This window comes from Protopterus annectens, chromosome 6.part0, assembly GCF_019279795.1.
Source record: "Protopterus annectens isolate FY-2018-M chromosome 6.part0, PAN1.0, whole genome shotgun sequence".
Lineage (NCBI taxonomy): Eukaryota > Metazoa > Chordata > Ceratodontiformes > Protopteridae > Protopterus > Protopterus annectens.
The window spans coordinates 1,895,285,542-1,895,299,816 of record NC_056737.1 but is presented as its reverse complement, the minus strand read 5'-3'; positions in this window follow the sequence as shown (position 1 = coordinate 1,895,299,816).

Below are 14,275 nucleotides of genomic sequence, written 5' to 3'. Positions count from 1 at the left end.
AACACATGAAGGTCATGTCTGCAAACACCAGTGGACCAGACATATCTGGCAGTTACAGATGTTAGCGCAGAGACTCCTCAGTATGCACCACACATGCTTTGCACACACAATGGACAGGAATTTAGACATATATGTAAGGACAACATACTATAATAAGACAAAGGTAGATGTACATAGATGTGTGGAAGAGGGTGACTGTGACAAGGAGCCATCCAGGTCTGCCCCACCCAGCACACAGCCAAAGGGCCACATCCACATGAGGTTCAGATGTCACTTACTGTAGATACTAGCCACAGGTATCTGTCAGCATTACAGACTATGTGGTGCACGTACTAGTTGTACAACATGACTGTGCAAGGAAGTAGTCATCTAGCAGTGGTATACACGTACCTGTGGAATATGACCCTGTGTGTGCCCGCATGTGGTGTGTCAATCTCTTATGACCATGCACACGCACTGCTCTCCCCATAGCCCTACTATGAGAAGCCTGCTGAGGTCATCCGCAGTGAAGTATACCTTTGGGAAAGGTGTAGCCTAGTAATCTGTGTTGTGCATCCCATAGCTGCATGCTGTTTTAGTGTGATAAACTGGTTAGATAGGAGTTCCACTCCCAGACATGGCAACTGTGTATGTGTGTCTGTCTGTCTCTGTTTGTGTAGAGAGCAATGCTTTTTAGGGTAGTTACACTCCCTACAATTCAAATGCTCTACTTTGGCAAGGCTGGTGATGTCATACACCTAGAAATACACCTCTGGGAAGGTTGTAGCCCGTAATCTCTGTAGCATGTCCTACAACTGCATGCTGCTGTAGTGTGATAAACTAGTTAGGTAGGAGTTCTAATCCCAGACGTGGTGAGTGTTTGTGTAGAGAGCAATGCTTTTAGGGTAATCACACTCCCTACAATTCAAATGCTCTACTTTAGCAAGGCTGCTGATGTTATCCTCCTAGAAATACACCTCTGGGAAGGGTGGAGCCCAATAATCTCATTAGTGAGTCCTATAACTACATACTGCTATAGTGTGATAAACTAGTTAGGTAGGAGTTCTGATCCCAGACTTGGCAAGTGTGTGTATGTGCAGAGAGCAATGCATTTTAGGCTAGTCACACTCACTACAATTCAAATATCATACTTTGGCAATCCTGCTGATATTCACTGTGAAATACACCTTTGGGGAAGGTGAACTCCAGTAATCTCTGTGGTGCATCCTATAATAGCATCATGCAGTAGCATGATATAGAACTCTGGTAGGGGTTCTATCCCCACACATGGCACTGGTGGATGTTTTGTGTGTGTTTCTATGTTTTTGTAGGGAGCAATGCATTTTAGGCTAGTCACACTCACTACAATTCAAATGCCCTACTTTTGCAATCCTACTGATGTCATTCACTGTGAAATACATCTTTGGGGAAGGAGAACTCCAGTAATCTCCATGGTGCATCCTATAACAGCATCATGCTGTAGTGTGATATAAAACTCTGGTAGGGGTTATATCCCCACATATGGCAATGGTGGATGTTGTGTGTGTGTTTCAATGTTTGTGTAGGGAGCAATGCATTTTAGACTAGTCACACTCAATACAATTCAAATGCCCTACTTTGCCAATCCTGCTGATGTCATTCACTGGGAAATATACCTTTGGGGAAGGTGAACTCCAGTAATATTTGTGCTGCATCCTATAACAACATCATGCTGTAGTTTGATATAAAACTCTGGTAGGGGTTCTATCCCTACACATGGCACTGGTGGATGTTTTGTGTGTGTTTCTATGTTTTTCTAGGAAGCAATGCATTTTAGGCTAGTCACACTCACTATAATTCCAATGCCCTACTTTAGCAATCCTGCTGATGTCATTCACTGTGAAATGCATCTTTGGGGAAGGAGAACTCCAGTAATCTCTGTTGTGCATCCTATAACAGCATCATGGTGTAGTGTGATATAGAACTCTGGTAGGGGTTCTATCCCCACATATGGCAATGGCGGATATTGTGTGTGTTTCAATGTTTGTATAGGGAGCAATGCATTTTAGGCTAGTGACACTCACTGCAATTCAAATGCCCTACTCTGGCAAGCCTGCTGATTCCTTTCACTGGGAAATACACCTTTGGGGAAGAAGAGCTCCAGTAATCTCTGTGGTGCATCCTATAACAGCATCATGCTGTAGTGTGATATAGAACTCTAGTAAGAGTTCTATCCCCACACATGGCACTGATGTGTGTCTCTATGATTCTGTGGGGAACAATGCATTTTAGGCTAGTCACACTCACTACAATTCAAATGCACTACTTTGGCAATTCTGCTGTCATTCACTGTGATTGGGGAAGAAGAGCTCCAAGAATCTCCGTGGCACATCCTATAATAATGTACTGCTGTAGTGTAATATACTAGTTAGGTAGGAGTTCTAATCCCAGACATGACAGGTGTGGGTGTCTATCATTTGTATCCTGTGTTGTGGTGGTTGTGTGTGTAACAGTTGGACTCAATGTGTAGTGGGTTTTGCAAACTTCTTATATGGTGGTCCAAGTATATATCACAATGTCCACCATACAGGGATAACATATGTGAAATATCCAAGAGACTGGGGTGCAAATCCATACCCCTAAATGTGGCATCAATGCCAGCTGAACAACGTTAGTAAGCATTGTGTTATGAAGGGTACAATCTCAACCCATGTCTCATACACACACACACACTTGCCAGGGCAACAGCCACTATGTTGGTAGTACCCTGCATACTGCCCCCTAATAGTAACCATGGTGCGATTGCAGTGGGCTACAGAGGGCATGGCACCCTGTCCATTAGTCCAATAGGCATGTACATGCCGACAGTGCACCTCCACCATGTTCTCCACTGGACACCTGCAACACCTGTGGTGCCATCAAATGTGACCCACAAAGGACATACCATGCCTGAAACCCAAGCCATGTATGAACTGACACCAGGGAATACTGGTATCATGCTATCAATGTAGGTGCAGGGCCAACCCGCTGTCCATGAACAGTTCCCACCACATGAGGCCAGGACTGGCACATCTGATGATAACGATCAGTGTACACAACATAGGCCAGACACCCCAGGTACAGTTCCACATGTCACTGTACATGCATGTGGGAGGTTTGCACATCCCAGACACTCTCCATATCATTGACTAAGAAACACATACATAGCAAGTAATGCACAGAGTTGGCCACACGCAATAGTCACCTCGATGACTGGATGGTGAATACAATACCCACCTGTGTAGGCAACTCCAGACACTATAGGCCTGAGCCACAATGTAGACCATTGTCATGTGGCCTGATGCCAAGGTATACCCATCACCTAGCCTTGTATAGCCATCTGGCACCGTCAACCACAACACACCCATGAAACAGTGCACACATGCATATCAGTACTGGTACCCATGTATTTGTGGGTGGTGTATGATGTGTATGATCACATTCACACTTACTACAACCCCTATTGGCATACTGAAGCATTCTGTCTGATGTCAGACACCTCCACATACCCTTTGCGCATATATCCTCCATATGACCCCTGTGGTGCATGTGATACCTGCACAGTACTGTGTTGTGGCAATTCCACTACTGATGAGTTGTACTCCTGATCCTGCCAAGTGTGGCAATGTGTGTATGTCCTTGTGAGAGTGTGGCTGTGTTGATGCTGACACCTGTTCATGTGGGCAGGCATTGGTACTACACATAGCTACCATATCCCTGTTACAGATGTCACTCACCATCACATATACGTTCTGAGGGCTCCCCAACATATCACCTATGTGGCGCATCCAAGAACTGCATGGACATGTGATAGCACTGTATAGTTGTCGGGGATTTGATACCCTGTACTGGTAGGTCTGTGACACAAACATGCATAAGTTTTACTCTCCCACCCCTCCCTGTCTTTTCTGTGCCTCTATCTGCCTCTCTTACTCCCTCTCTGGTGGATGTTGAGACTTTCACTTGCTTTGCTTAGGCAGCAGCATGTGCATTTTAAGTGATGCTCAGGATCAGCTGATGGTCTCTGCACAAATTCTAGCCCTCCTCCAGCTGATTGCATGTGGAACAGCTGTGGTAACATTTCCATAGCCAATTGCATGGAAACACACACCGATATCTAGGAACATCATATTGCTGTTGGGCCTTTCATTCACTGTGAGCAGGAACTCAATCTGTTGTTTGGCAAACAGCATCTCAGATGGATTGGGGTGTACCTCTAACAACATACACTGTGGAGACAGGCCAACACACAGAAGGGGAATATGCCTACCCTGACTACAGACTGCATTTGGAGTAATGTTGGTTTAACATGGTTTGTGTGGATATGGCTGTCCTACATGTTTACATACCTGCCATGTCAGTGCTATGTTTATGAGGGAACCCCCATCTGTAGGGCCATCTGCACACTGGCTATTGTGTGGTGCCTTTTGTTTCAGGTCTTACTCAATGAGCACCTATCTGTGAACTGCAGAAGGTAGTGTGAGGATTGCAGTCTGTAGTTGGTGACAGCCTTGAGAGTTTCTGACTTCAAATCCCTCATAGGACATATGATGCAACAAACCCTGTTACAATTGTAAATGTATGAGGTTATCATAGCAATATGTCAATATTGGCCCTGTGTATGTGCCTCCAGCCACAACCCTGACAAGCTTTGTACATATGTCATGCAGTAAGGGCTGCATATGTACTGTGCACCATCATTAGTGACATCATATCTGGTAACAATCCAGTGAGATATCAGACTGCTACACATGTGATGTATAGTAGGGGTTATATTTGATGACATAACCTGGAAATTCTGTGGTTGTGTGTACAGTACTTATGGTGATTGTCAGCAGTGTGTGTATTGTTAATATGTACCTTGGCCTGTGTACAGACTGTGGTAGATGTCATTGTTCTTGGTCCTGTTCTATCTGATGTTACATGCTGCTCTACTGTATGTTACCCTATTGGCTTACATGTTTGTAGGGCCATACACGTACATGTCCCATACCACAGACAGGCAGCAGACCACACTGTGTAGCGGCCCACTATACGTAGGGTTAGTGTGTGGGTGGCACATATGAGGCTGGGTTGAACAGATAGTCCATATACTGTAATAATACGCTAGCATACCATATGCAGCTGTGGCTGTGTTCACATTGGTTGTGGTGATGCACTTACACACAGGTGTATATTACTCTATGCCGTGGCATGCCTGTAGAGCCTGTTATGCCATACAGACTGTTCTGTTTGTCAGTGTGCTTGTGATGGTGTCAGTTACGCCTTGTTATGTAACAGTTACATCCCAGTGTGTCAACTGAGGTCTTTACCCCCTAGGGATTGCCTAGAGAGTGTAGTTAGAGGCTGCTGAAATATACACCTCCATTACTTACCATTGATTGTTTGGAATCTTGTGGCAAAGTCTGTCTTTACTATTGTACTACTTGATGGCCTTGGCCTGGACAGCAACATTTTTTAACATTTCCAGACTACTGTATTACTATACCTGTTTCACAGTTGCATTACTCAGTTTATATTGATGTCCATGTCTAAACAGCTATATGACATGGCATATACAACTGTAGTAGCACACAAATAAAGCTTTCACATTTATGCATACCTGTGTGTGGTGTTATAGCCTTTGATATCTCTGTGGGTATATGTTGCAGGCTATGAATGTCATTTGCATGGGTGGCTCATACAGTCTCCAGTTGGTAAGGTGGTAACTGTAGGAACAGTGGCTGTTCCATATTGTGTGGACGTACTACATATGTAACTTAATGTACATATCTCTGTGTGTGTATGTGTACTTACATCTATATCTATAATTATGTATACATATATATATATGTATGTCTGTATCTGCATATATCTGTTTGTGTATATGTATCCTAGGGATGCCCATGCCGTGTCTGGTCCTGGTTATGGGATCAGCAACACTTGTTAGTGTATATATATACACACACATATATCTGCTGACATATATATAACCTGACGTATATATTTAGACATATAGATGTAGACATACATATCTATAGGTGTAGGCATTTGCATTTGCATGTATGCATATATTTTCATATAAAATTATATCTATGTATATATATATATATATATATATATATATATATATACATATATATATATATATATATATATATATATATATATATACACATATATATATATATATATATATATATATATATATATATATATATATATATATATATATATATATATATGTTGTATCTGTATAGATATTAATATATTTACACACACACACATACATCTAAATGTTGAAATACATTCTCTGTACTGCTGAATGACTGGGCTGGATGATATGTTTTTGAAAACATCAGTGTTGTGTATATCTGACATGGCTTAGTAGTAAATCACTTTGGCTATGGTGTGCAGGGTCCTAGGTTTGATCCTTGCAGAGGCTGTTTATTTTGTTGCTGGGCAGAACACGGGCCATTGGATACAGAGTGATTAAGGCACTTTAAAGCAGTTGTAAGCGGGTTTGCATGGGTTTGCACAGAGGTAAGCACTGCTAACTTCCTGTTACAGTTTCTTATACTTTGTTAGATTCTGAAGTGCTTAACCTGTGTAGGCATTGCTTACCACTGTGCAAACAGGCCTAAACCCGCTTACTGCTGTTTAAAAGTGCTTACTCCTACTTACCCTGTGCTAATTTCTTTAAAAGAAAAGAAAAAGGGGTTGACAGGAAAATGGTGAAAAAAGGGGCGCAAAGAGGGAAAGACAGTAGGGAAAATATCCAGGGATGTGCAGGAAGGGTCTAGGGAAGGTCCATAGCTGCCCATTTCTTCTACAGCAACAGCTGTGCATATACACTGAATTTGGAGGTAAACTTGGACACTCAAACCCCTGGGAGTGTGTGAGGACAACAATAATACACTGTGATGCCATTTAGACCAGATTACATGTGTCTAGTGGGCACATGTGTGAAATGGACAGCTATGTATGGGGCAAGAATTTTTTGTTGGAACAGATTGCCCTTTTTTTTTCAGGTGAGAGTGGAATGTTGGGGAGGGGTAGTAGGTATATTTGGGGAGGTAGTTTGGATAGGTTAACAGACAACACAAACAAGACGCATACAGGGGTGGTATATGACACATGTGGGGGGTAAACCCCTTGATGGGGAGGAGTGTTGGGATATCGGAAGCCCACAAGCCCCGTAGTGGTAATAGTGGGACTGAGGGCCCCACCCACAGGCAGTCACCACTGCACCTTCACAGCCCTGTAGGTGGCTGTGCTGGGGGCTGAGTTGTAGAGCCAGGCTGACTCTCTAATTGTGACATGCGGCACTTGAGCTGGCATAGACGATCACCACACTGCTGGTCAATCTGTCTACACACCATGGCCCCAACCTGATGACAGGTGACAGGAGCCTGTCCCCATCCACTCCCAGGGGGGTGAGCCCCTTCTCCTGAGGCAGTTCCACTCAAAGGTGATGCAGGACCAATGGACAGGCATGTCCCGGATTGGGCCTGAGACATGCTGGTGCTCGGCGCCACTGCCAGCTGAGGTGGGACAGGTGGTTCCACTGGGACAGGCCTTCCCAAGCGTGCTATAGTGTTTAGATTTCATCATCATATGTGGGATTGTAATAGTCAACACATTCCAGGGTTAGGTATAACAGCATACATAGATATTCCCATTAACCCAGACACCAGATATGGAACAGTTGCACGGCAAGCAGAACACATGCATATAAGGGACCACAGTGGTAATAAGAACAGCATGCAGGTACACTGATGGCATCATGCCACCAGTGTTGGAATAAATCAATATAGCACATGCATGGGAACCATTAAAATATTTATCAAACAATTGGACATTATCAAAGTCATTACATACCAGTTGGGTTGGGTATGTTGATTATTGTTGGAGATATGGTGGGGGGGTAGAGAAAGATGTCAATTAACAACTAGTATATTCCTGTAGTCCACATTACTTTCCTAGTCAGTGCTCTTATCTGTAACTTACACGTCTTACTACACTACCCTATATCCTTAGTTTGGACAGTGATATGGCTGTTGTCATTGTTACACATGAACCAGTTTTACCTGCAGTATACACCTCTTAAATGGTATACCTGTAGAGGGACTGCTTGTTAACACTAACTAACTGTTTCTACACATACTCCTGGATTCCGGGTTGATGTTTTGCACATAGCTATCCAACTCTTTCTGCACAGACTCTGGCCATGTGTTGGTCACATGCTGGTGTGCTGGGACATATCTAGAATATTGTCCTCTTCCAACTTTAGTGATCTGACACACACATATACATGCTTTCCTACACTGTTAAATTATGTAGCACAGTGTGGGTGACAGTGACCAGTGATACTTTAATATTCAGAAAAACTGCAATACTCACAATTCCCTACAATACCAGAGTGAACAGTATCAGTACAAGTTATAATGGTCTGTATTCCACAGCACAGTGTTCGTATCCAATGACCTGTGGAAGCAATGCTTGTTAGCACTACCTGACTGTTGCCACACAAAGTTCCAGATTACACATTAGTATTATACACATACATCTCACTCTGTTAATGTACACACTCTGGTCACAGCTTGACAACATGGGAATGTAGATAGGACATACTTGAAATATTATTCTCCTAACAGTTTTGGGGGTTGCTACAGTGACAGGTGTGTTCTCATAGATGTTTGACAATCACTTGTATTCCCTATTTGCTGGCTAAAAATCTGGTATCATCCCACAGATGTACCAGGGGGGCAGGGGGACAGGCAGCAGATATGAGCGCATATACTGGACATCCTGGCCTCATCTGTACAGTTGTGGGGTATGATTCTGTATGCAGCCTAATTCCACTCCCAGGATTCAGACCATGGCTGTATCTGCTACAACTTAAACGCTGTACATCACAGTTGTGTCTGCTATATAGATATTACTGTATATCTCCTATCTGCTTTCTGTCTTATTAATCCCCTGTGCTTTTGCATTCTGACCTTGTATTACAACATTCTTATACAGATTTCCTAGACAGTTATATGTTGTAAGAGAGTGTGGGCGACAGTGATGTGTAATACCTCATTATTCAGAGCAGCTGCATATCATTCTTGTATTTCTGGGCACAGTGTTGGTATCTGACAGACCTGTGGGAGGAATGTTTATTAGCACTACCTGAATGTTCCCACACACAGTACCAGATTCCATATTACTATTATGCACATACATCTTACTCTGTTTATGTACACACTCTGATCACAGCTTGACAGGTTGGGGTGTAAATGAGGCATACGTGGCTTCTTACTTACTCACATAGGATATTGGGGGGTTGCTAGTATGCCAGCGTTGTTCTCATAGATGTGTGTCAATCAGTTGTATTTCCTGTTTGCTGGCTATATGTCTGGGATCATCCCACTGATTTCCCAGGGGGACAGGTTGATAGGCAACAGATATAGACCACTTTACTGGACATTCTAGACATATCTGTACAGTTGTGGGGTATGATTCTGTAAGCATACTACTACCACTTGCAGGATTTGAACCGTGGCTGTGTGTGCAAAAAAGCAACAGTTCCCACCTCAGTTGCATGCGCTATTCAGTTTTTGTTGTCTGCATTTTCCCTGTTTACTGTCCATGTGTCTCTCAGTTGTACTAAATGGCCTCTAGGCATTACACCTGTCATATACAGGCATTCCTACACATTCGAATTATAGTGCACGGTGTGCGTAAGAGAGTGCTTACTACAAAAGTACTATTACATGATTGCAAATCTACATTACCATATGCGACCAGAATATGCATATGCAGTCCAGCAGTTAGACCTATTTTATCAGGCTATTACAATTTTATTGACATACAAATGATATGAGACTCTTCCTGCCATGTTATCTAGTGTATGCTGTACTTGCCTTGAGCAATACAGGTTTTATACAGGCAATTAATTTACTACTACTTTTAGTTTTATTTCCTGTGACAGTAAATGTGTGACTATTACTGACCTGCTTCACGTCGCAACCTCACCAACTGACTGATGTGGGCCTCCTGGTTCGCAGCCCACTCCATTGCAGCTGTGGGGGACATAAGAGAAATATTTAGCCATACATATACATGATATAACTGAGCTGGCAATTATTACACCCATACTGGGGTGATACTTACACACGACTGAAACATCCCTTGCTGCTTTAGCCTCTTGGAGCCACTCCTCCAAGAGGTCCCCTTTTCGCTGCTTCAGGTCAGCATAGTGGTGCCTGACTTGCTCACCAGTTTAGGGTATGCCAGTGGCACTGTTGAGGTCACAGGCAAGACAGTCCCAGGCCTACGCCTTATATTGGGATCCATGTTACTGGCCCCTACAGCAGTCTCTGGTCATGGTCTTTGACAAGGAGTCATGCCATGTCCTTGGACTCCTTGATGCACCAGCGCTGCACCCAAAAGTGCACACCTTCTCCCCTTACTTCCATAGTGCTTGCAAGGGCAAGCTACAACCAGTTATGAGATGTATTCCCGCCTCTTGGGTTTAAGTAGGGCTGATTTCCCACACTTTTCTGTGATTGGCCAGTTTTGAAAAGGCTAAGCTAAGGGCAAACCTGCTTACCTATGGCTGGCATTGTTTAAAGGGGTATACCACTGGGCACAATGAGTTAGCTGCCCTACACATTGCTTATACATCCTAAGCTGCCCTGTGCAATACTTAGCATTGCTTACATTAGACTTTGCATTATAATTCCTTTTTGGCATTGAGTTATTATTCATTACACCTTATATGTATGCCTGGTATCATGATTAATGTGTACGTATACTCTATGGGGTCCTTGTGTTTTACTGGGGTCTTCAACACTGTATTTTAATTACACCTCACTTCTGGGTTTACTGCTGTACTCCAGTTCACATATTTATGTTATGTAGTGGGTTATGGAACATATGACTGTATACTGATTCCTTTCACAGGTTCAGTTTGGTTTTACTATGGTGAGGACTTGTTTGCTGATACCTCATTCTTCTGTACTTCTTTGATGGCTTGGTGTTTAACTACAGTGACTATGGTGTATAGGGTCCTGGGTTGGAGACCTGTATGGCTGTTTATTTTGTTGATGGGCAGAACAAGGGTCATTGGATACAGAGTGATTAATGCACTTTTGAGCATTTGTAAGTGGGTTTACGCGACGGTAAGCACTGCTAACCTGCCGTTACATCTGCTTACAGAGACTTAGCTTTGCAATTGCTTAAACAGTGTAGGCATTGCTCACTGCTGTGCAAACAGGCTTAAGCCCACTTACTAGTGCTTAAATATGCTTACTACTGCTTATTTGTGCTTAAACCTACTTACTAGTGCCTTATTCATTATGACACTGACATCTCACATGTGCATTTAGTGCAGTACTCCAGTTAATGAAAATATGTTATTTAGTGGGTTATGCTACATAAATATTACTCATAACATGTTTTGCGATGGGAAATGGAATGTGCTGCAGTGGGACTTGAACCGGGAATGCCTGCTTGTAAGGCAAATTCTCTGCCCACTACACTATTGCTATGTTACGTCATTTGCATATATCTTCCTTGTTATCCTCTTCAGCCATTGAAACTGCATTAACTGTAGCTAAGCGATGGGCACACCCGTGCACCTACAGTTAGCTTTAATCAGATTTTTAATAAAAAATAAAGGGTTTCTTCATTTTATTTATATATACTGTTCCTGTTGTACACAAGGGTACTGTTGGTGAGGATATGCAGTCACCTATCAGCAGTCTCACTCATTTCATACCCCTTTCTGCTGTTCTTCATTGCGGGGGCATGTATATTCTGAGAGCTCTGCTCTCAGACATGCCCCCTGCACTCTTACACCCTCCGTGTAAGCCTAAGAGCTCAGGCAGCACACCTCATTACTATGCATGGTGAGCTGCCGACCTGCTCGTAAATGGCCGCCTCCGTGCAGGACTATAATAGTAAATCCAGGGGGGGGGGTTATCCTCCAGAAAAATGCATGCTAACACATAGTTTGTTATTCTAGTAACTTTCTACGTTTATTTATTTAAAATCTGTAGCTGTTTTTGAGCCTTTGTCCCCTCCACCCCATTATTTTAGGTTTTGTCCAGATTTCTTGTGCTAAAAGGTTGAGAGGTATGAATACATTCCTTGCAATTAGCTGGCATTTCTCTTGTCATGTGTTAACTTGTGTGAAGTGACCTGAGTAATTTGTTTCCAGTTGTAAGTGATATTCTTCCCCTGTGACTATAATATTAACTTATGCCACATCTTCAGCCACGGTCAGCGTCAGTAAGTGTACAAGTCATGGCTGTTCACTGTGTCATCTTACTTTTTCTCATCGTAGACATTTTAGTTGTCTTTTTGAGAAAAAGTTTATCTTGCACTGGGCATTCCTACTCCTTGCTCGAACATGTTGATTTTCTCTTGGTTTTCCATAAACTGTAGGGCATGTATTGCATATCTTAATAAAAAGAAAAAGTAAAATCAAATGCAAAGGTAACATGATTAAACTTAAAAAAAAAAAACAAAGTTCAAGACCTAAGGACTTCAATGAAACTAGTAAAACTTTTTTTTCAAAATTACAAACTGAAATTTAGAAAACATTAATTAAGAAAGAGCAAGCAATTAAAGGTATAATTGAAAAGTCACATACAGTGGTATTCATAATCATAAGGTTCACACACCTATGTTTAGACTGAAATATAATGAGGTTAGGCTATTTGCTATGACTGTGGCAACGCAAAAGCCTGTGTGAAAAAATATCACTTTCTACAACTGCTTAAAATCTGAAAAATAGTGTTTTAATTATGTGGGAATTAATTTGTTAATATGGAAAGTTTTGACTGACCAGATTTTTTTGGAAATTGTAGACAAGTGAGATACTGCAGAAGCCAGCTTGAACTAATGTTGTGTAGTTAAGGGAATTGGCACTTCACACAGCGATTCAGAATTAATTAAAAAAAGTATAAAGGGGTTTATGTATTAGTATGGAGCCATCTTTATGTGAACACCCTAATTGTATCTTCAAAAGGTATAAAAGTGGATGATAGGAAAGCTAGAACACAGGGATACATAACATAAGAGACACGGAAACAAGACATCGAGACAGTTATGTTTGAGGTGGTGGGAGAGGAAGGGTCCCGTATTTTTGGTGGATGATAGACTCCCCTACTTTCAAATGTTTTTTATATGAGAGTGAAGCTGAGGAAGTAGGAAGTGTGTAGGATAGAGGATTAAGGAGGAAGAGAAGTGAAGCGAAGTTGCAGCAATGACCACCCCTCTCCGGAGGACCTAAAATGTTTCCACTGCCTGATGGTTGTGCAGTGGAAGACCAGAGTGATGTGGGGTCATAGACCATCTGTGGCTCAGTGTTTTGAAATGACCCACTTTAGAATGTCCTGTATGGCCCAAAGGTGCCTTGCCTCTGCCAGCTCCACAACATCCTAGACTAGGTCCCAAAGCTCTCTCCTTTCATGGTTTTCTAGGCTGCACTATATCAGGGTGCCTACATGACTGAGGCCACTGTCCAGATGCTGTGAGGACATTCCTGAGCAGTTAGAGGTTGAACTAGATTCTAGAATGTTCTCTGATATGGGAGGAACATGTTTGGGCTGCTGTTGGGATTGTTGGATCTGTGAAAATGGGAACATAAATGGGAGAAAAAGAAAAAAAAAAATCCAAAGTAATGCATAATAAAAATAAAAAGAGAGAAGGAGGTAAAAAAGCACACAAAATGGAGGTAATAAATTCACTCATGCTTAGGTGTTGTACCACTACATTCTTTACTGACTGTGCTTACTAACCATAAATAAATAGGTGAAAGATATGAAATTATGCTACACTGAACTCTGAGAAAATATTCTGTATTATGGTACTGCTATGGAATGTACTGGAAAGGTTAATGGTATTACAACAGTTCTACAAGTCTTCTTTGATTGCTACTGATATCCAAATGATTTCTTTAAAAAATGATAGATTATTTTCATTTTATTTGGAACAGAATGCTTTGCTTGATCATACATACATACGGATTTCATAAATCATGAATAATATTTGCATATTCATGAACACCCTCAGCCTACCTAACTGTCTTTGGTCTTGCTGTTTGTAATTGATCTCATTTTCAGCCACAGAATGGTGAGCAAAAGTGATATATGGTTGCTTACTTATCATATATGATCAATTCTTCAGCTACAGAAAGAAGAAGAACAATAGGGCTGCATGGTTGTTTACTTATCTTATATTTGTATGTATATCTGTGTAAGGCAATATTTTTTTCATTAATCAGATATGATATGTTTAGTAA